The sequence below is a fragment of the Papio anubis genome, chromosome 1 (assembly GCF_008728515.1).
Source record: "Papio anubis isolate 15944 chromosome 1, Panubis1.0, whole genome shotgun sequence".
NCBI lineage: Eukaryota > Metazoa > Chordata > Mammalia > Primates > Cercopithecidae > Papio > Papio anubis.
The window spans coordinates 164,420,269-164,441,250 of record NC_044976.1 but is presented as its reverse complement, the minus strand read 5'-3'; the positions used below and the strand labels follow the sequence as shown (position 1 = coordinate 164,441,250).

At 37.4% G+C, this 20,982-nt stretch overlaps 1 protein-coding gene and 1 pseudogene across 6 annotated transcripts in view; both read left to right on the top strand.

Annotated features, from left to right (window-relative positions):
• Positions 1 to 20,982, top strand: part of CRB1 (crumbs cell polarity complex component 1) — a 266,490-nt gene that overhangs the window by 80,915 nt on the left and 164,593 nt on the right. The gene's annotated exons all lie outside the window — the stretch shown is intronic.
• Positions 4,829 to 7,050, top strand: LOC108582735 (annotated as a pseudogene).

The following is a 20,982-nucleotide window of genomic DNA, read 5'->3' as shown; positions in this document are numbered from 1 at the left end:
TAACCAACTGGGGTATTAGCAGGATCTGTGCTGTGTAAACTCCGTTGCTATGGTGCAAAGGGTCCCCCTTGTGGGCATGAAAAGTATCTTGTTTCACATGTCAGAATTCCTCAAATCACGAGAGAAATATTAAAAACAGGGATAAAAGAGGTATGAAAGGGGTGACATTTTTATATGTTATACTGGGAATTGGAGTGCATCTCAAGTTCTTTATACACAGAAAATGTTGAAATTTTTATGCTATCAAATTTGATAATGATGTTAAATTTTATGTTATTCAAATTTGCTAAAAAACTTACTGTGCTTATATTTACACTGGGAAAAATGACCTAGTCTCCAGTAATCTTCCTCAATGATTCTATAGCTGAAGTCATTCTATATATCAAATTTAAATTACTCTCTCTCTCTCTTTTTTTTTTTTTTTTGTTTTACAACTTTCTTACCTAAAACCCAGAGGAAATTTGCATGTCTGTTTTCCATTGAAGAGTTTTGTATGTGTCTCCTTCCCGTTCTGAAAATTTTCAGAATTTTTGAGGCAGTCTCCAATTCATTAATGGCTAGCAATTTACCCCCAATTGCATTGATACCACTGAGAAAACTAATTACAATCTAGATTTCTATCATGTTTCTTTCTCAATAGATTAAGTGATGCCTCTGGAAAATATTTCAGTTGTTGTTCAGGATTTCTCAGAAAAGTACATGAGAAATAAGAAAAGAAGGCGGTGGTCTATTTACAGTTAGGACTCTCTTTCAATGTTTCAGTTTTGAAGTTTAATGATCTTTGATTTGTGGCAGTGTTTGCTGCACGGTCGATAAAGAAAATGTTTACTTCCTTATTCACTGACCTTTCAAGGAGAACATACAGGAAAAAATTCCCTCAGGTGTCAATCAGCAAAGTGGTATTTACCCTGAACAAATTCTATCATGCATACCTCCTACCCTAGTTTTGAAAATGCATCCAAATAAATCTTGATATGACTAAACTGATTAAATGCATAAAACAAATCTTGTAATATATCATATTTCCCAATTATGTAAGCTGCTAGAAATAAATATGAGATCTGCAAACATACAGGTCTTTCTGAAATATATTTGTGTATTTACCTCACCTCTGGGGATATTTAAGTTTCCTGTTTCTGTTTCTTACTATTGCCCCTTTTCAAAAATTTGTTTCTAAATTATTTGATTTTGGTCTAGTGTATGCATTTTCATCAGCTACTTTATATTTTTCTTGGAATAAGGTGAAGCATTATAAACTATTTTTAAAATATTGGTTTTAGGGTCATAAAGGGGTGATTCTGTCAAAGCCAAAGGAAATTGCTAATATTGCCTCATCAAATAAAAGGAAATGGGTGACCCCTTGAATCTGCAGATCTAAACAGGAGAGGCAGTAGAATGTTCCAGAAAAAAGTGTTGGGCTTGATTTCTGAAGAGCTGCCAGGAATGACTATATGAGTTAAGATGTCCTGGCTGCCCCAAATCTCTGTGGCTTAATGAAATGGTTTATGTTTCACTCATGTGAATTCCAAAACTGGGTTCCCAAGATCAGTTGTCCTACAAATAGCGATTCAGGGTCACAGGCTCCTCTATGCTTTCTTCCTTGCTTCAAAATGTTACTTCTAAATTTGCTGTGCTCCTCTGCAGCAAGCCACTGGAGAAGGAAAGAAAATGGAGGATGACACCTGCAGGTTTTATGGACCAACCACTACAAGTAATGAATATCTCTTTTACCACCATTTTATTGGTCAAATTTAATCATATAACTACATTTAACTGCAGAAAAGACTAGAAAATCTAGTCTTTCTGTGTATCTAAAATAAAGAGAAAATAAGTTTGCAAACAGATAACCAATTTGACACAATAGCTAGAGCTGGTACACTGGGGATACAAACCTAGATCTTCTGATTCTAAGTTTATCTTCCTGCCTACTATGTCACATATTTTTATGTCTACATATGTTTTTCTACATTTCATTTTAAAATAGCTTTTTAAATGGTAATAGTATATTTATGTGCAGTTTTAAGAAATACAGGGAGGCCCATGTATACTTTACCTAATTTTCTCAATAGTACCATGTTGCAAAACTATAGGTCAGTATCAGACTTGGATATTGACATTGACAAAGTCCACATACAGAACAATTGTCATCACAAGGATTCCCCCTCTCTCCTTCCCTGCCTCCTCATCCCTTATCCCTGGCAAATACTAATCTGTTCTGCACTTGTATGATTTTGTCATGCCAAGAATGTTATATAAATGGAATCATGCAGTGCATAAAGTTTTAGAATAGGAGTTTTTTTTTTTTTTTTCACTCAGCATCATTCTTTGGAGATTTATCGAGGTTGTGTATCAATAGTTTGTTCCTTTTCATTGCTAAGTAAAATTCGATGGTATGTATGTATCAAACGTTTTTTGTTTTTTTTCTTTTAACCATTCAGCCATTGAAGGGCATCTAGATTGTTTCAGTTTTCAGCTATTATGAATAAAGCTGCTAGAAACATTGTTGTACAGGCTTTTGTGTGAATATAAGTATTCAGTTCTCTAAAGTAAATGCCCAGGAGTAAAATTGCTGGTTCCTATGATAGTTTCATGCTTAGTTTTCTAAGAAACTGCCACACTGTTTTCCAGTATGTCTGTACCATTTTGCATTCCCACCAGCAATGTACGAGTGATCCAATTTCTTTGCATTCTCACCAGCATTTAATGTTATCACATTTTTTTAGTAGTCATTTTGATAGGTATGCAATGATATCTCCCTGTGGTTTTAATTTGCATTTACCTCATGCCTAGTGATGTTGAACACCTTATATATGCTTGTTTGACATCCGTTTGTCTTTTTCAGGAAAATGTCTCCCCATGTTTTTTGCCTATTTCCTAGTTGTTATTATTTTTTTAGCTGTTGAGTAATTTTCCACATACAGACCCTGGGCATTTTTTGTGAGATTATACCCAAGTATATAGTATATACTTGAGGGATAGTAGATAGTATTCTGTTTTTAATTCACTTTCTACATATTCACTGTTAGTGTTGGGAAAGGCAGTATTGTGCATGTGGTCTTTCAAACCCCTACTCAGCCACGTAAGAATGGGCCTTGGGCCCAGAACACTTCCTTCCCAAGAGATAAAGCGTCCTCGCAGCCCATGCTGGAGTTATCACCTTGTGTGGGAATATCTTTCCCTGTTTCAGACTCAATATGTACTCCCTTGTTCTGCTTAAACATATGTATCATATGGCACCTAGCCAGCCCCACTGCTATAACTTTCTTCTGCGGGGAGGGCAAAAGGTTCTTCTGCTGCAGCTTGAGAGGGTTACATGCTGCCAACTGCCCCGCATCTGCTGCAAGGAGGCCCTTCTATTTATGGGGACTGACGCCAACTACATAGCTGACCTTGCTCTGTCTCTTCTTTATGTGAGTAAAACATTGTTCCATGTAGTACTTGACTGTGTTGTGTTTTCCTTGGTGACTCCAATACCAAAATGCAGTGGCCAAACGTGTCCAGACTGTTACTCCTGGTAATAAGCAACAGATGCCACTTGCTAGAGAGCTAGAACATAAAAATATGATTGTTTCTTGGTTGTTGATTGTGTATAGTGAGACTTTGTTTAACTCATCGATAAGATCTAGGAATATTCTTTTTGTAGATTCCGGGACATTGTCTGCATGGACAATTATGCCATCTGCAAAGAGGAATGGTGTTATTTCTTCCTTTACAATACACATGCTACTTATTTTGCGATGTTGAGTATGAGTTGTGAGAGCAGACATCTTGCTTCATTCACCATTTTAGAGGGAAAGCATTCATTCAGTCTTTTACGATTAACTATGATCTCCATAGAATTTTTATAAATGCTCTTTTTCAAGTTGAAGTAGTTCCTCTCTACTCCTAACTTGCTAAGAGTTTTTAATCATAAATGGGTATTGCCTTTGGTCAGACACTTTTTCTGCAATTGATTTATCATGTAAGTTTCTTATTTAGCCTGTTGATGTGGTAGATTGCACTGGTTCATTTTCAAATACTGAATGTGACTTGCATATCTGAAGTAAATCCCATTTGGTGTATTTTTTTTCAGTTTGCTAATATTTTGTAAGACTTTTTTGCTTCTAAGTTCATGAAAGTTATTGATCTATAGTTTTCTTTCTCTCTGTTTTCTTTTTTTTTTTTTTTTCTTACACTGTCTTTGGTTTTATGATCAGGGTAATATTGACCTCATAAAATAAGTTGGGAAATGTTTCTTCATTTTCTATTTTCTGGAAGAGAGTATGTAAAATTGATGTTAATTATTCTTTAAATATGTGGTAGACATCTTCAGGGAAATCAGCTGATCCTGGAGATTCCGTTTTCTGGATCTTTTGAATTGCAGATTTAATTTCAGTATTGTTACAAGACTATTGAGAATACCTGTTTTTGGTGATTTGTGGATTTCAAGGGATTGGTCCTTTTTTTTTCTAAAAATTGTGTATTTTGCTGTTGTTGGATGGAGTATTTCTATATATGTCAATTAGATCATGTTGGGTGATTGTATTGATTGGATCTTCTATATTGCTGATTTTTCTGTTGAACTTCTGAGCATAATGTTGCTCATAGTAGTGCCTTGTTACTCTTTTAATGGCTGCAGAATCTATAACGATTTCTCTGTTTTATTCCTAATTTTGACTATTTACATCTTCTCCTTTTTTGTCTATCTTTCTACAGGTTTATCAATTTTATTGATTTTTTTTAAACTAGCTTTTGGTTTCATTGATTTTCTCTGTTTTCCTGTTTTCAATTTTATTGATTTCTGTTCCTTTTTATATCCTTGTTTCTGCTTGCTTTGGGTTTATTTTCTGTGTTTTTTTAAATTTATTTTTATTTTTCTAGCTTCTTGAGGTAGGAACTTTTATTATTGATTTAAGACCTTTTCTCTTTTCTAATATATAAGCATTATAAATTTAACTCTCAATACTGCTTTAGTAACTGCATCCCACATATTCTGATATGCCATACTTCCATCTTAATACTGTTCTGTGTATTTTTAAATTTCCTTTCTGACATCCTTTTTGACCCATAGATTATTTAGAAATAAGAATTGAATTGTTTAATTTCTATTTAGAAATTTTTCTCTTATCTTTCTGTTATTGATTTTCAGTTTGATGCCATTATGACTAGAGAACACATTCTGTATCATTTCAAATAATTCAAATTATTTCAAATCTGTTGGGGTTTGTTTTTTGGCACAGGATACGATCTGGCTTGGTAAATGTTCCATGATTGCCTGAATAAAAATTAAAGAACAACATGTGTTCTGCTATTGTTTAGAGGCGATTTGTATATATGTCAATTAAATCCCATTGACTGATGGTGTTGTTCACGTTTTGTATATCCTTACTGATACAGAATAGCACTGTCTAGCAGTCCTATTACTTGTTTAGAGGAGAGGTGTTAAAGTCCCCACCTATAATTATGGATTTGTCTATTTCTTCTTTTAGTTCTATCAATTTTTCTTCATGTAGTTTGAAGCTCTGTTGTTTGGTGTATACACATTTAGGGTCATTATGTCTTCCTGGTGTGTTGATCCTTTTATCATTATGCAATGATACCTTTTTCTCGTATTCTTTCTTTGCTTTGAAATCTACTTCATTTGATATTGCCATAAGCATTCCTGCCTTTTGAAAAATTATATTTACACAGTATATATTTTTCCACCCTTGTATTTTCAACCCACTTATGTCATTAAATTTGAAATGAGTTTCTTGTAAACAGTATATCAAAACAGCAAATTGTTGGGTCATGCTTTTTTAATTCACCTTGCCAATCTCTGCCTTTTAATTGGTGTATTTAGACCATTTATGCTTAAGTAATTAGTAATATTGTAGGTCTTAGCTCTATGATTTTATTATGTGTTTTCTGTTTGATTCCTTTCTTTCTCTTTACTTCCTATGAATTAGTTGACTATTTTTAGAATTTCATCTTGATTTCTGCATTGCATTTTTAAATATATTGCTCTGTGTAATTTTCATAGTGATTGCTCTGGGTATGACTGATCACAGCCTATTGGTTTCAGTATTTTACCACTTTAAGTGAAGTATAGGAATTTTACTTCCGTTTAGGTTTTCTTTCTTCCTTTTTTTTTTTTTTTGGCTTCTGCACTTTAAAATATCCTTGTTGTGAGGGTCAGATGGTGTTATAATTTTTATTTTAATCATTACGTATAATTTAGAAAACTCATGAAAAGAAGGATACTCCATTTTGTTTACTTATATGTCTATTCTCCATTGTTTGTCCTTCCCGTCTTGGGCCTCAAGATTCTTTCTGTTTTTTTAAATCACTTTATTTAGGTTTACAGAGCTTTCTTTAGCCATTCTATGAGGGTAGGTATGCTAGCGACAATTTCTTTTGGTTTTCCTTTGAGAATGTGTTTATTGCGCATTCATTCTTGATAGGCAGTTTTATTAAATGTGGAGTTCGTGGTTGAAAGTTCTTTTCTTATGGGATTTGAAAAACTCTACTACACAACTTTTTTTTCTGCACCCCATGGTTTCAAATGAGAAATCTGCTATCATTGTAAAGTGGTGCTGGGTGCAGGGTTTGGGGAAAGGAAGGTGGGCTTGGCAGGCAGGAAGGTTTGCAGGCTTTTGCTCCCTTTTTCAAATACCAACAGAGTCCCTTCCCAACTCCCAACTCAAGCCCTTTTGGAACTGTGTGCTGTTGTTGGCACCCTGTGGCGCCTCCTTGCCACCCCTGTCCTTTCCATGCCCGGGAGTGGGTCTTTCTGGCTCTGCAGAATGGAGACTTAAATCCAAGGTCATGGCAAAACATCTGAAGTTCATGGCCAGGACCGTGATGGTACAGGAAGGGAACATGGAAGGTGCATAGAGGACCCTAAACAGAATCCTCACTACGGATGGGCTCATTGAGGACCTTAAGCATCGACGGTATTATAAGAAGCCATGCGGCCGGCGACACAGGGAAAGCTGTGAAAGGTGCCGGAGGATCTACAACATGGAAATGGCTCACAAGACCAACTTCTTGATACGAAAGAATCAGGCAGATCTGTAGCAGGGCTGCTGAGGTGGGCAGATCCGTGGGAGGGCTGCTGAGGCCTGTGGATGGGACACACAGTATGAAATCGTCATCCAGTTTTGTCTCCATCTCTTTTCTTTGTACAGTCTCATTTCCTTTTACCGTTCTGCAATAAACTCAATCATATGCTTGCAAAAAAGAAAAAGAAAAGTGGTGTTGCCCTAAAGGTAATAGATTATTTCTATCTAGCTGCTTTCAGTATTTTTTTCTTTGTCTTTAATTTTCAGCAATTTGTAATATGACTTGGTGTCAACTTATTTGGGTTTATCCTAGTCTCACCTTTTAAAATCAGTAGATTTTTGCCTTTTGGCAAATTTGGGGTCTTGTTAGCCAATTTTTATTTGCATATTCTTTCAGATCCTTTTTTTTTTCCACTTCTGGGACTCTGATCATACAAATATTGGGTCTTTTGCTGTGCTTTCAGAGGTTTCCGAGGTTCTGTTTTTATTTTTGTTTAGTCTATTTTCTGCCTTTTGCTCAGATTGAGCAAATTCTTTTGATCTGTCCTCAAGTTATTGATTCTATTCTTTTTTGTCTCCCGTCTAGTATTGAGCCCATTCAGGGAGTTACTTCACCTATTGTTTTTTTTCAAGTCTATAATTTCCATTTTGTTATTTTAAGCAACATATTTTTTGCTGATACTTCTATTTTTTCTTCATCTCAGGAGAATTTGTAATTGCTTATTAAATCATTTTTATGATGGTTGTTTTAAAATTCTTGTTAGATAATTCCAATATCTGATTTTTTTTTTTTTTTTTTTTTTTTTTTTGAGACGGAGTCTCGCTCTGCCGCCAGGCTGGAGTGCAATGGCCGCATCTCAGCTCACTGCAAGCTCCGCCTCCCGGGTTCACGCCATTCTCCTGCCTCAGCCTCCCGAGTAGCTGGGACTACAGGCGCCCGCCACCGCGCCCGGCTAGTTTTTTGTATTTTTTTAGTAGAGACGGGGTTTCACCGTGTTAGCCAGGCTGGTCTCGATCTCCTGACCTCGTGATCCGCCCGTCTCGGCCTCCCAAAGTGCTGGGATTACAGGCTTGACCAATATCTGATTTATCTCAGGGTTGACATCATTTCATTTTATTTTCTCATTCAAGCTATGGTTTTACTGATCCTTGTGATGACAGATGATTTTGAATTGTATGCTGGACATTTTAGCTGTTAGGTTAGGAGACTCCATGTCTTCTTTGAATTTTTGAATTTAGCAGGCAGTCACCTTTTTAGGTTTCAAGAACAGGTCCTGGCCTACTTATATGGACTGTGGTTCCAATGATCAGTTTATTTCCTGAGTCTTTGCTGTGTTGTTCTGACTTTCTTGGCTTACCTTGTGCCATTGGGCCTCCCAGGTCTCTACTGATGATCCCTGAGTGGTCAGAAGGTGTTTCCTTAGGTGAGAATGTTCCATATCCTTCTGAGGAAGGGGAGTCTTGATTTATGGGGATGAAGAGGCTCCTTTGGTGGGTGTTGTGGTGAGCTTCTCCCTGTCTCTGGGGGTAGAGAGCATTTCCTAGGCTGAATACCTGTTGTGGTATAATCCCCTTTGCTGATCCCCCAGGCACAGGGTATCTCTTGAGAGAAGTGGAGAGTCTCAGAACTGTTAAGGAAAGAAAAGACTTCACATAACAGGCCATTGTGGTAGCATAATTCTTTTTGCCATGGCCTCCTTGCCATATGATGCCTCTGGGGAGCGGAGGGGAGCCTCAGCAACAGAGGATGTGAGCTCTTTCTCTGGCTGCTTTTTTCTTTTCTTCTTCTTCTTCCTCTTCCTCTTCCTCCTCCTCCTCTTCTTCTTCCTCCTCCTCCTCCTCCTCCTCCTCCTTCTCCTCCTCCTCCTCCTCCTCCTCCTCCAGAAGGGCTTTGTTTAATTCTCTTTGCCCATTCTTCCAGGCTCACCCTGTGTTGTAGGTGGGACTCTCATTCAATCTGGGGAAAGAAAGAGCCAACCTAGGCCACCTTCTCTTGTTTCTGTTACTGACTGGGGGTCAGCAAACACCAGGACTGAGGCACCTTCTTGTATTATGCTGGAGGTTATAAAAAGCCCTGATGCTCTGCTGTTACACCTGGGATCTCTAACCAGTTCACCTTCCTCTTCTACCTTTCAGAGTTCTATTTGTTGGTATATGTAGTTTTTAGTCATGCTTAGTGGGGAGAAACAGGGAGAGACAAGTCTATGCTGTCTTGTCCAGTCTAAAAGTCCCTATGTAACATTTGTTAAAAACACTTGTGTTATAGTAGGATAAGGAAAATTGTGTGATTTTTTAAAAAAATGGCTTCAGGTAGAAAAGCAAGTGTTAACTTTCTCTTTATCTTCCTGATAGTACCAAGAAGTTCAAAATATCATTTATTTTTATCAATGAGATGACTATAATTAATCATTAATAAAAAACTTACTATTTCCCTTGCCTTTCTTTCACCCTGAATAGTTGGATATTCAACTTTATTTTATTTTTATTTGTTACACATCCATTTTATATTTTTCAGATAGAAAATATACAGTTTACTTTTTTGCATGCTATGTGTATTTACAGCTCTATTGGTTGTTAGATTAAAATAAAATTTCCATTATGATGAAAAATGTGTTTGTACATAGTACATTTACTGACAGCTCCATTCAAAAGAACCATTCCAAGTGTTAAATACAGTTATAAACTATTTGTTTTTTGTATTATAATTAAGAATGTATTTATTACTCTTCACTACTTGTGTAATTACCTTCTATATTGAAAATATTTGCATATGTAATGTAATTTTTCTAACTTTTTATAATGTAAAAATGATATATACCAGAGAAGAAAATTAACTGAGAGTCTCAGAATTATACTCAGGGATATAGAAATAGAGAGAACCTGAAACCATGGAAGATGAGAAATGAAAACAGGAACTCAAGGAGGCAGAGAATCCTAGTGAGAGAAATCAAGGCCTCCTGAAGGAGGATTAGCTTTTATTCAAGGTTTCTTCTAGAATTTCCAGCAAGGAAAGCAAGTTACCATGGCCCAGAGAAACCAAAAGTCTCATTTGATGAGATAATTGAGAAAAGTCTAAAGATCCATTTCGATATTTTAATGACTAGAATTGAACCATGCCTCTAGAGGCAATAGTGGTTACTATACTCTAATTCTCCAAAATGGTTTCAAAAAAATTTGGCAAAATATGCTCATAGCTTGTCATAACTATTTGTGACCATAGTTGCAACACTCAAATTAAAATGAGAAGGGACCATTACCACTTGATTTAAATGTCTGTGCATTTATTTAAACCTGCACATCCACATAATTTTAATGGTAAGCAAAATAAATTTATAATTGGAGAAGGCCTGTAGTTGAATAACACTATTCAGTCCATTCCAAAGTCAGTAAATTATCTTTATTTTGTATGACCACCCTTGACCACTACTGAAGGAATGTTGGCTGCTTCTTTGTATTATGTTTGAGCTTTCCAGTCCGGGGCACTGGGCTCAGTTCTGGGGATAAAATGATGAGAGTACATGGTCTCTTCCCAAGGGAAAATGAAAGAACAGGAGGAAAATGATGCACAAAGTATAAGACAATATGATAACTGGCACAGTGGAGCCATAAAAAGGCACCATCGGATAAATCAATAAAGAGGAACTTTTATGCTGTTTATGCGAGATAGAAGTTAGTGGAAATTACAAGAACCCAAACAGCTTGATAAATTCACATTTTAAAAATACAAATCAACCTTACTACTGAAACTTTTACAAGGATCTCATGACCTATGTGCTTACCCTTGAACCACCCTGTTCTAACCAGCCAAGTGGAATTGGAAGCAATTGATATGTCTTTCATGTGAACATTTCATTTCTGTTTATCAAACTATACTCATGATAATACCCTTAACAAGTTTCCAAACCATCTCATCCAAGTCCAATTTTCATTTCTAACTTTCCTTCACCAACTCCAATTAGCATGTACTCCAACTCAGAGGAACACCCTCCCTGGTCTCTGGAACGCTACATTGTTGCCTCTGAGGCTGGGATTTTATTCTGCTTCACCCATCTGCTCTCTGTATGGAAAGAACTGAGTGCAGCAGGGGATCCTATGAAGTCCTGGCTTCAAACCTCGGGCAAAAATAGCGAGTTTCTTAACAATAAACACCCCGATGAGAGCCACCTGGCAAAGTGACTGCACACAGGGCTTTCGTTCTCAACTTCATCCGCTTCAAGCACAATGTTGCTAAAAATGAAGCTTTCGCTTTTCCTTAAAAATCAAATCCTGTCACTTTACCTAAATTCAACTAAAATAGCCATAGAGGGCCAAACATACATCATTCAAAGTTTCATGTAGTCATGAAGGAATTAGGCAATGGGACAGTCAATATCTCCTGCTGGAAGAGAACTTTTCAATAGAATTTTTTCATTTGCTGACTTCACATTTCAGGAGCATTGTTCCTAGAGATGCACTTTTCTTTTTCTTACTTACAATTTCAAGTTTGAGAGTATAAATCCTAGGACTCTCAAACAGATATTTGATATGCATATAAAACTGTAACTCTAAAAGATCAAACTTCTCTTATATCCTTGTTTACTTCATAAAACATCTTTTCAACAGATTCATCTGATTCATTTACCTTTGCCTTTACCATGCATGTTGATTTCTAGAAACAAAACTATTCATCGTGTGTATAACTATTTATGCTTGTACTCCTTTTGATTTTACTATGTTAGCTGCAATAACTAGGACAGGTATACCACATTATACACACATTAATTTAAAAAATTATTTTTATTGATTGCTTACTGCCTACTATGTACAAAGATATTCTAGCTAGGAGGAAAATTTAAAGGCTGCTATTTGGAAGACCACATACAGACCAAAACACAGGCAGATATGTTTGTGAGACCCTATGACAAAGATAGATAACTGTGGCATCAAGGGCCTTGGCTGCTTTCTCAGGTTAGCATTCTTCTGTTGACTTGTAATCACACAAGTAAGGGAAAAACTCTCAAATGAATAATCAGCAGACAGGTGCCAACTCTTCAACTTAAGTATGCTGGCCAACACGTATTAGAAAAATTTTCTGAAACTAAAGAACAAAACCAGGAAATTCATCATTAAAGTCTTAAGGTGCTGTCCTGTCAACTTAGAAGACCTGAAAGGTAGATTTTCTTACCAGGGTTCTATTTTGATGAGAGAGATGTGGGCCACACCCATTTAAAAGAGCTTTCAGGAGAGTAATGTTTCCTGAGAATAGCCTAGTGTTTGTTAGAGTAAGAAGCTGAAGAAAATGATCAGAGGGAAGGTTGAGGATATTGGGAGTTGTCCTCACAGTAGACCATCCTGTGAGCTCTCATATGATGCGGTCAAGTGTGTGTTTGCTACTCATGAGGATGCCCATCTTGACATCCCCTGTTTTTTTCTAACTACCCAAGGTCCCGAAAAGTTTGTTTATTAAGCCTGGTAATCATTAAGAAGAACAATATTATTGACCTACACCTGACCTAAAAATGATTAATTATAGCTCTTTTCCCAATGTCTACTGCTTTAGTTTGTTGAGAGAGTCTGTCTTCTGACATCAACACAGACGACCCTCAGAAACACCTGTTTCCTCTTGCATACGCTCCACAACTGCCATGACATGCACATTCACCTAGAGCTTCACTTTAGCCCCCAGCAACCCAGTTCCCAGGGCAAGAAAAAGTATCCAAAACCTCTTCCTGAGACCAACCAATCCTCTTCCTGAAGAATTACATATCGCTTTCTCAAAAGAGGTTTCATTATATCTGCCATTAGCAAAAAACTACCCCTTAGTCATTACTTAAGCAACAATTAATTTCCGAAGAAGATATAATCAGAATTGATTATAACTTTTCCTTAAGTACATCAGGAACAATACCACTATGACTTATAAGTCTGCTTACCTCAGTCACCCACAGAAGTCCCAGCATTCCAGTTCATCATTTCTGGTCTTTATCCAAGAATGCTCTGTACATATCCCAATTTCATGCAATTTTCCACCCCATTCTGAACTTCTCTCTGTATGCTGAAGATTTAATAAGCCCAATTACCAATGTCCTCAACTTTTTTCTAAATGTTTCCTTCACCTGCTTGCTTAAGCTCAAACCATGCTATATTCTCAAGGTACCATTTCTTCTGCAGTCTTCTTGAATGGTGATTGTCTTTTATTCTTCTTCCAAATCTCATGTTTGACTAGTCCCAAAGGTAAGCTGAATATCCTCATGTCATTGCTTCATCTAGGAAATTAGTCTTCCTTCCTCATTCAGAATTTTCTATCCAGTGAAACTAAGCCTTATAAGTGAAAGAAAGACACAATCTTTTTCAGACAAACAAATGCTGAGAGATTTCTCCACTTGCAAGCCAGCACTACAAGAACTGCTAAAAGGCAGCTCTAAATCTTGAAACAGAACTTCAAAATACACCAAAATAGAGCATTCTTAAAGCATAAATCTCACAGGACCCATAAAACAATAACACAATAAAAAAAACCACAAGGTGTTTATACTTTTGTTGATGGAAAATCAACAAAGAAACAATGGACTTAAACTATACCCTAAAACAAATGGACTTAGCAGATATTTATAGAACTTTTTTTAAAAAAAGTAGAAATTATATCAAGTACACTCTCAGACCACAGTGCAATAAAACAAAATCAACTCCAAAAGGAACCCTCAAAATCATGGAAATTAAATAACCTGCCCCTGAATGATCATTGGATCAACAATGAAACCAAGAAGGAAATTTAAAAGTTCCTTGAACTGAATGATAATAGTGACATAACCTATCAAAACCTCTGGGATACAGCAAAAGCAATCCTAAGAGGAAAGTTTATAGCATTAAATGCCTACATCAAAAACCCACTTCATGTTGAAGTCTTTGAACTACACTGCTCACTACCTCTTTTGGTTGCAACATTCTTCCTACCTCATGGTACCTTCTCCTCAGTCACTGATTACCTTAATGTCTTACTCCTGTCATCATTTTGAGGCTTTCAGCATCTGTACAGACAACCGATATAAACCAATGTCTCTGTTATTTGAAATCTTTATTTCCAATGACTGTGACTGCCATGCCACACACTTCTGCCCACTTCTTTGATCATAACTTATGCCTTATTATTGCCAATAACCTTCCTAAAATACTTCATTTTAAATCATTCTATTTTATGACCAGAACCTCCAATTATTCCAGTTCATATACTTTAGAACTTTTTCCATTGAGCCTAGTCTGGTGTCTTAACCACTTTTATTCCAGTCATTGCCTTACTTACCTTCTGTCTCAGCTAAGGTTCCAAGGTCCAACACTATAATTATTCCCTTGCATATATCTTCAGCTCACCTGATTCTTGTTCTCTTCATTGTACTTGCCTGACAAAGGTACAATTATGGTTAAATCAATCCTCCACCTTCTCCACACCTACAACCAATTTTATGTGGTTGGAGAAAAACTCACAAACCACACACTGAATCGATGAGTGTCACTTTAAATTTATGGCGCCAAATCTCATGGGGCCTTTAGCACTAGACAACAATCCTTCTAGAGCTCTACGTCCTAAGATGACCCTTTTTATATCTTCTATTTCTTCAAACTTCCAACACCTCCTGCCTCATTGTTACCCTAAGTTGATCATCAAGTCTAATTTCATCAGGAATATAGTATCTTCCCTCCACCAAAAGTATTGTCAGTTCTGAGGTTTGATTTTTATCCTTTTTACAAGCTCATACGTTATCCTGTTACTGTTTTGTGAATGCCGGCAAAAGACATAAAACTTTGTATCAGGAAGAAATGCACAACCAGCAGCATGAACCTTGGCTTTACATGAATTAATATTGCACCCAACTCCCATAGGGTTGGTACTACGTGTACCCAGATGAGTACTGCACAGGCAGATTTTTGTCACAACTGATGAACATTGAGTTGGGGAACTCATCTCTTTTATAGTAAACAGCAAGAAGCCTGCTCCTTGTCCCAGAGGGAGACATTACTTCATTCCTCAGAGATGCTTGCTGCAAAACCAACCCCAAGAAATGGGCAGGTAAAGATCAGTCAGGGCCTTGCATTCTTAGGATTCCCAGTAAAAAACTGCCAGGACACACAAGGCCCATGATGAGTTGCTTCTTCTAGCAATCCCTCCCATGACCCCATGTGTTCTTGGCTGAACTCGAATTTTCATATGAATATGCCACTCCCTTAGCCACCCTGCTTAATCTGACTGACAGAGACTGGGGTTAAATCTCTTCAATTTGCCTCATGCAGCATTTAATTAAGGAGACTATCAAGAGGACTGTAAGCAATAAGATGAAGTCAACCTGTAGTATACATTTCAACTCTACCCCCCAAGGCCCTGGACTCAGCCAGTTGTACATACATCCAAGGGGCACCAGTACATCTTGCTTTAGATAGCCAGAAAGTAGTCTAAAGCCAGTCAGTTATCCACTGTGACGCATGTAAGGGAGCTTAGATTGACATACTGATCTTTGATGTCATTACCAATAATGACAGGGGCAATAAATGAGCAACCCTAAGCCCCAAAGGAGAGACATTCCCCCAAATACAAATATATAACACAAAGGGACAGACTGTAGTTCAGAATTTCTGATTAAAATTCATTTATACAGTTGTTACATTGGTTTGGTTAATTCAGTACAATAGAATTATCACTTGCAGCTCCCATTGCCATTTATGGCAACACTTAAGCTGCCTGAGTATTAGGAAAAGTGTATCAATATATGTTATTAAGATTGAGGTTGGGCACAGTGATTCACACCTGAAATCTCAGTGCTTTGGGAGGCCCAGGCAGGAGGTTCGAGACCAGGCTGGGCAATATAGTGAGACCCCATCTCTAAAAAACAACAACAACAACAACAAAAAACACAGTTGTCGGGCCTGTTTGTACACATACAAGGCTGAGGAGGAGGCAGTTCAGGACCTTCCATTAGTGGTGTCAGGTATGGTGAAGTAGTTTAGGACCAGCCAAGTTTGCAAGAATTTTAGTGTTTTTATAACACCTGGACAAGGATGACAAATCCTGTAGTGAGTTTAAATTGTCAGCTGCAGCTGCTCCTAGATTCAGCTGGACCATACAATTGTTTTTCCAGACTGCAGTGCTGAATCTAAGGAATAAGAAGCCTAAGTGACCCTTTGCCCTGAACTGCCTGGGGTTTAAAGTGATCTGTGCTCACTTGCTGGAATTTTTATTCTCCCTCCATGGCCATGAAACTAGGGTGTCCCAACCCAGTAGCTGTAACTTTACCTCTTCTCCAATCATCTGCTCATACCAATACCTTTTGTCCAGAGAGGTCAGACATGAATAGGAATAGGTCACTTTAAAAAATATTTACTGAGATTCATTATAGTTCCCACTTAGTCCAGTTAGGTCACTATAAGTAAATATACTACTTGGTAAGTAGTATATTCAACCAGTGGTCATTGTCTTTATGATCTAGGACCATGTTATTTCAATAAAAGAATCCAGGTAGCTGCATCAAGTTAAGTTTGAATCTCTCAGTCTTGCCTTTAGATGTGGCTGCCCTTCAAAGTGTGTACAAATCAAGCTGGCATGAGGTTGTCACTAGGGGAAGAAAATACACTTCGGGTTCATAAATGATCAAGGGAGAATCATGCATTTTCAAAATAAGTTTATATAATTTTTCTACCCTTCCATTTTGATCATTACCCAGGAGTTGGCCAATAGGAGACAAACCCTTCCTGCCCATGACCATATTTAATGCTCAAAAGCCTTAATAAACTGTTTTAATAAACTCTGTGAGCCAGAAAGAGGCAAAGAAGGTAGATACAGAAAGGAGGGAGAGTCAGAAATCTTTAGGATTGATTTTCAAAAAGTCTATTCCATATCTCAATGATGCCAGCAGCCTTATCAGAGAATGATGAGAGTGTGGAATGTCCATTGAATATTTTTACTACTGATCCATTGCTAGAATATTTGTATTTTACTACTGATCCATTGCTGATTATTTTTACTACTCATCCATGGCCTTTATGAGAAAAACACACCATTGTTAGATTGTAGGTGGTCTTGAAAGCTGAAAATAAGAATCAGATTATCAAACTGAAATAGTAGAAAAATAATCTAAAAATGTGTCAATATTAGCAAGGCACCAATAGTAGTCCCAAGAGAGGGTCAGAGATCTGACACAGCCAATTTTCTAGAAGTGAGCAGGGAAAATGCTCCTTGTAATGTGGCCTCCTTTACTGCAAAACAATCAGGCCAATTTTGGCAGGAGTCTCCTCTGGTATGCAGTTTCTAGGTTAGAAACATATAGTCCTTTGCTGTAGTCCGTGGTAGTGGATATGTTTTCTGGTAAGAGGATGGATCCAGGTATTGATGGAAGCCATCTAGATAGATGTTGGGTAATCCATTTGATTCTAGTTGTTCTTATTAGGGGTTATAGCAACAGCCACCAGAAAACCATACTATCCCCCAGTTGGGAATGAAAGGAATGCAGGAGGTGGGGAGATTAACCTATGGGAGTAGAAGTGGGAAAAATCTTGGTCCTTCCTCTGGGGCTGCTGTCCAAGTGCCAGAGCTGCTTCCTACCCAGGTGTATCCTGATTATCTGATTAGTGTCAGGGCCCAGAAGACCCGTTTTTTCTTGTCCCCATGCATGCCATTGTGCTCTGCCCCATCACAGGGTAGTCACCAAGCAAGAACAGTGCCACGTCTGAGTAAGCTAGTAACTTGAGGTCTCAGATAACAAGTTATTTCTTCTTAAAGAAGTTGGTGTTGTGGAATAGGGAGAGGGAGGAATCAGGGGTCATAGAGGGAGAGAGCAGCTCTACATCAGTAAACAAAGTTTTACGTTCAATTTCAATTTCAATTCAATTTCTCTTGCTTGTGGCTCAATCAAACAAACTCCTCATGTTTTTGTTCTAACTAAAATTCTGTATTGAATAGAAATGATGTCATTGTTGGCTCCATTTATTTCATCTTTCGATACTCCTTGACTCAGCAGTCACAGACACATTGCCTTCTGACTGGAGCCACAGGGCTTGCTGCTCTATTGTCATAACCATGTTTTTTCCTCCTCCCACCTAGAGGAGATCTAGAAACAACAAAGGCACCATATAAGACTGCTTGTTTTAATCCCAATCTGATTGACGGGCAGGACCTCGGGGGTCCCTTACTTTCATCTTTCACCTACCACTTCAGTGAGAGTCCAGGGAATCCATCTCCTACATCTGAACCCATCCCAAAAGGCTCTTAACATTTTTCTTCCAGAAAGACATGTCTCTTTCAGGATCTCATCTTTGTTGCCATAACTGTTGGGTCTGAGATTAAATTTTACCCCATTTATAAATGAATGAGTTAGCCTGTTACTGTTTTATGGATGCTGGCAGAAGATACAAAACTCTTGGGTCAGAGACAAAGGACTACATTACTCACAGCACAGCAGGCTGCATGAGCATCATGTTTATGTAGGTTCCTCTTGCATTCAAGTCTTACAGGGGTGATTTGATAGATGGATGATGTACCTGCAGTGGATTTGCATCACAGCTGAGGAACAACAGCCTGATAAATTATCTGTTTTCATAGCAGGCAGTAAGCAAATCTGCTTTTTGTCCCAACTTTGAACCTCATGTTTCAAACTTGCTTGCTGCAAAAAGCAACCCTGAGAGATAGCCTGGGTAGAATGGTAAGGATCTTGCATTCTTGGTACAACCAACAAGAATTGCAGTGATTCTCAGTGTCCATGGTAGATTGACTCTCCCAACACCTACCTATCTATCTGTCACTCATTTACTTGCCACCTCTCAATTCCTGCCTATGTTTGGTCTACTTTTCCATTACAACATTCCCACCCAAAGTTTACTTATGCATGGCACCCTGTTCATTCTCTATGATTCAGGATCTTTAGCAATTATTCTTTATAAATCTTGCATCATTGATTTTCCACTGTATTCTAAATCATTCTAATCAGCTTGCCTATCTACCATCTGAAAAAAAAATGCTCCTTAGAATGCACACACCTCGTCAGATATCCTCTTCTCTACTCCAACCTTCTCTAAAGAGATGTCTATACTTACTCTCTACTTTTTCACTTCCCAGTAACCTCCCCAATAAGGCAATTTTTTCTACTTCAGTGAAAGCTTCCCTGTCAACAATATCCATTTGCTAATCTAAAGCTTAATTTTAAGTCCTCCTCTTAACTGGCCTCTCATTTATAGTTATTCTCTCTGATCTGCTGGATACAATTTATTGAACATCTGCCCCCTTCTTGTTCACTATCAGTGTATTGCTAGCATATCCTCTATTTTCCAGATTCTAAATGCTGGAGTCCCCTAGGATTCAGTCCTTAAACATATTTTTTCATCCCTTGGGAAATCTCATGTAATCTCTTGACTTTAACTTTTAGATAGATGTTTACAACATTTAAATTTTTGTCTCCAACCATAGCCTCTCTCTTGAACTTCCCTTAACTTTTGTATTTAGATAGCTAAAATGATTTTTAAACATAACATAGCCCAGGCAAAACTTTTTTATTTTTTTATCTTCATGAAATCCAAAACAAAAAATTAAGCTAAACCTAACAAACAAAATAATCACAAAACAAAACAAAAATTCACAAAATGACAATAATGACAAAAACACTTCTTCCTCATCTCAGGAAGTGGTAACAACATATTCACCCAGTTGGTCAGGCCATAAATTTAAAGCCATATTTGATTTCTCTCTTTCTTTAATATCCCACGTCTGATTCCTCCACACATTTTGTTGGCTTCTCCTTTAAGCTGTGTTTCAAGCATGATTATACTTCCCACCTCTACCATTTCTACTCTAGACCAAGCCACTGTCATGTCTCACCTCAACTACTGCAATAGCCTAATGTTTTGGTGTGTTTCCATTCTTGACTTCCTAAAACAGTTCTCCACACAGCTTTGGTAGTAACGTAATATGCATCATATCATGTGAGTCTTCCATTCAAACAGTCCAGTGGTTCCCATCATGTTCTCAATAAAACTTGTACTCCTTAATATATTCTTACAAGCCCTTGTATGATCTGTCCTTGGTTATCTTCTCCAAAATCACCTCCTGAGTCCTCACTCTCTTCACTTTTGCTAGGTTGGGGTCTTAAAGTTACTTGGTTAGGCCAAACTCATTTCTGCCTTGGGGGCTTTACATTTATTTTTCCCTTTACCTAGAAGACTACAGATTTTTGCATGGTGATTCCTTCTTTTAAATCTTTAGTCAAAGACTACTTTTCCAGAGAGGTTTATCTAAACCTCCCACAAAAATGCCACCTCTCTCTGCACCCCAACACATACAATCACATGCTCTGTTTCCTTACCCTTATTAATTTCTTCATACTTATCACTGTGTGATCTTATGCACACACACAGACACACACACCCGTTAATTTTTAAGCTCCCCTCTCTCAGTCCTTACTAGAATTGTCCACCGTGAAATAGACTTTGAACATCTTGACTACGGTAGCTCCATGACCTAGCACAGTGCCTAACCCATAACAGAAGGCCCAAACAATATTTCATGAATATAAAAATGCTGAAATTACTCAATTGAAGCTTGAGAGAAATCTCAGGACTCTCAGTTGTAAGCATTGATCATTAACCCACATGTCAGGAAAACTTTTGCCCTTAGCAGCTAAAAACTTTAATAAGCCTTATGAAGATTCTTTCATTCTCCTAATCTAGATGTAACTAGATGAGCCTCAGAATTCTTGCTCTAATTATAGTGTATGCCACATTTTGATAAATTAAGTTTTCCATGCCACTTGACATATCATAATTTGAAAAATGTGTTCTCCTTATTTCAGATTGATCTTCCATTTTCAAGAGCATCTAACACCTTATCTTTAAGTTTCTCAGTTCCATTTTCGTCCTATCAAGAATCTAAAGATTTATTTTTTCAAAAATTCAAATATATTATATGAGCTTACATTTTTATGAGAAAGGCTTTTGTTAAAAATGAAAC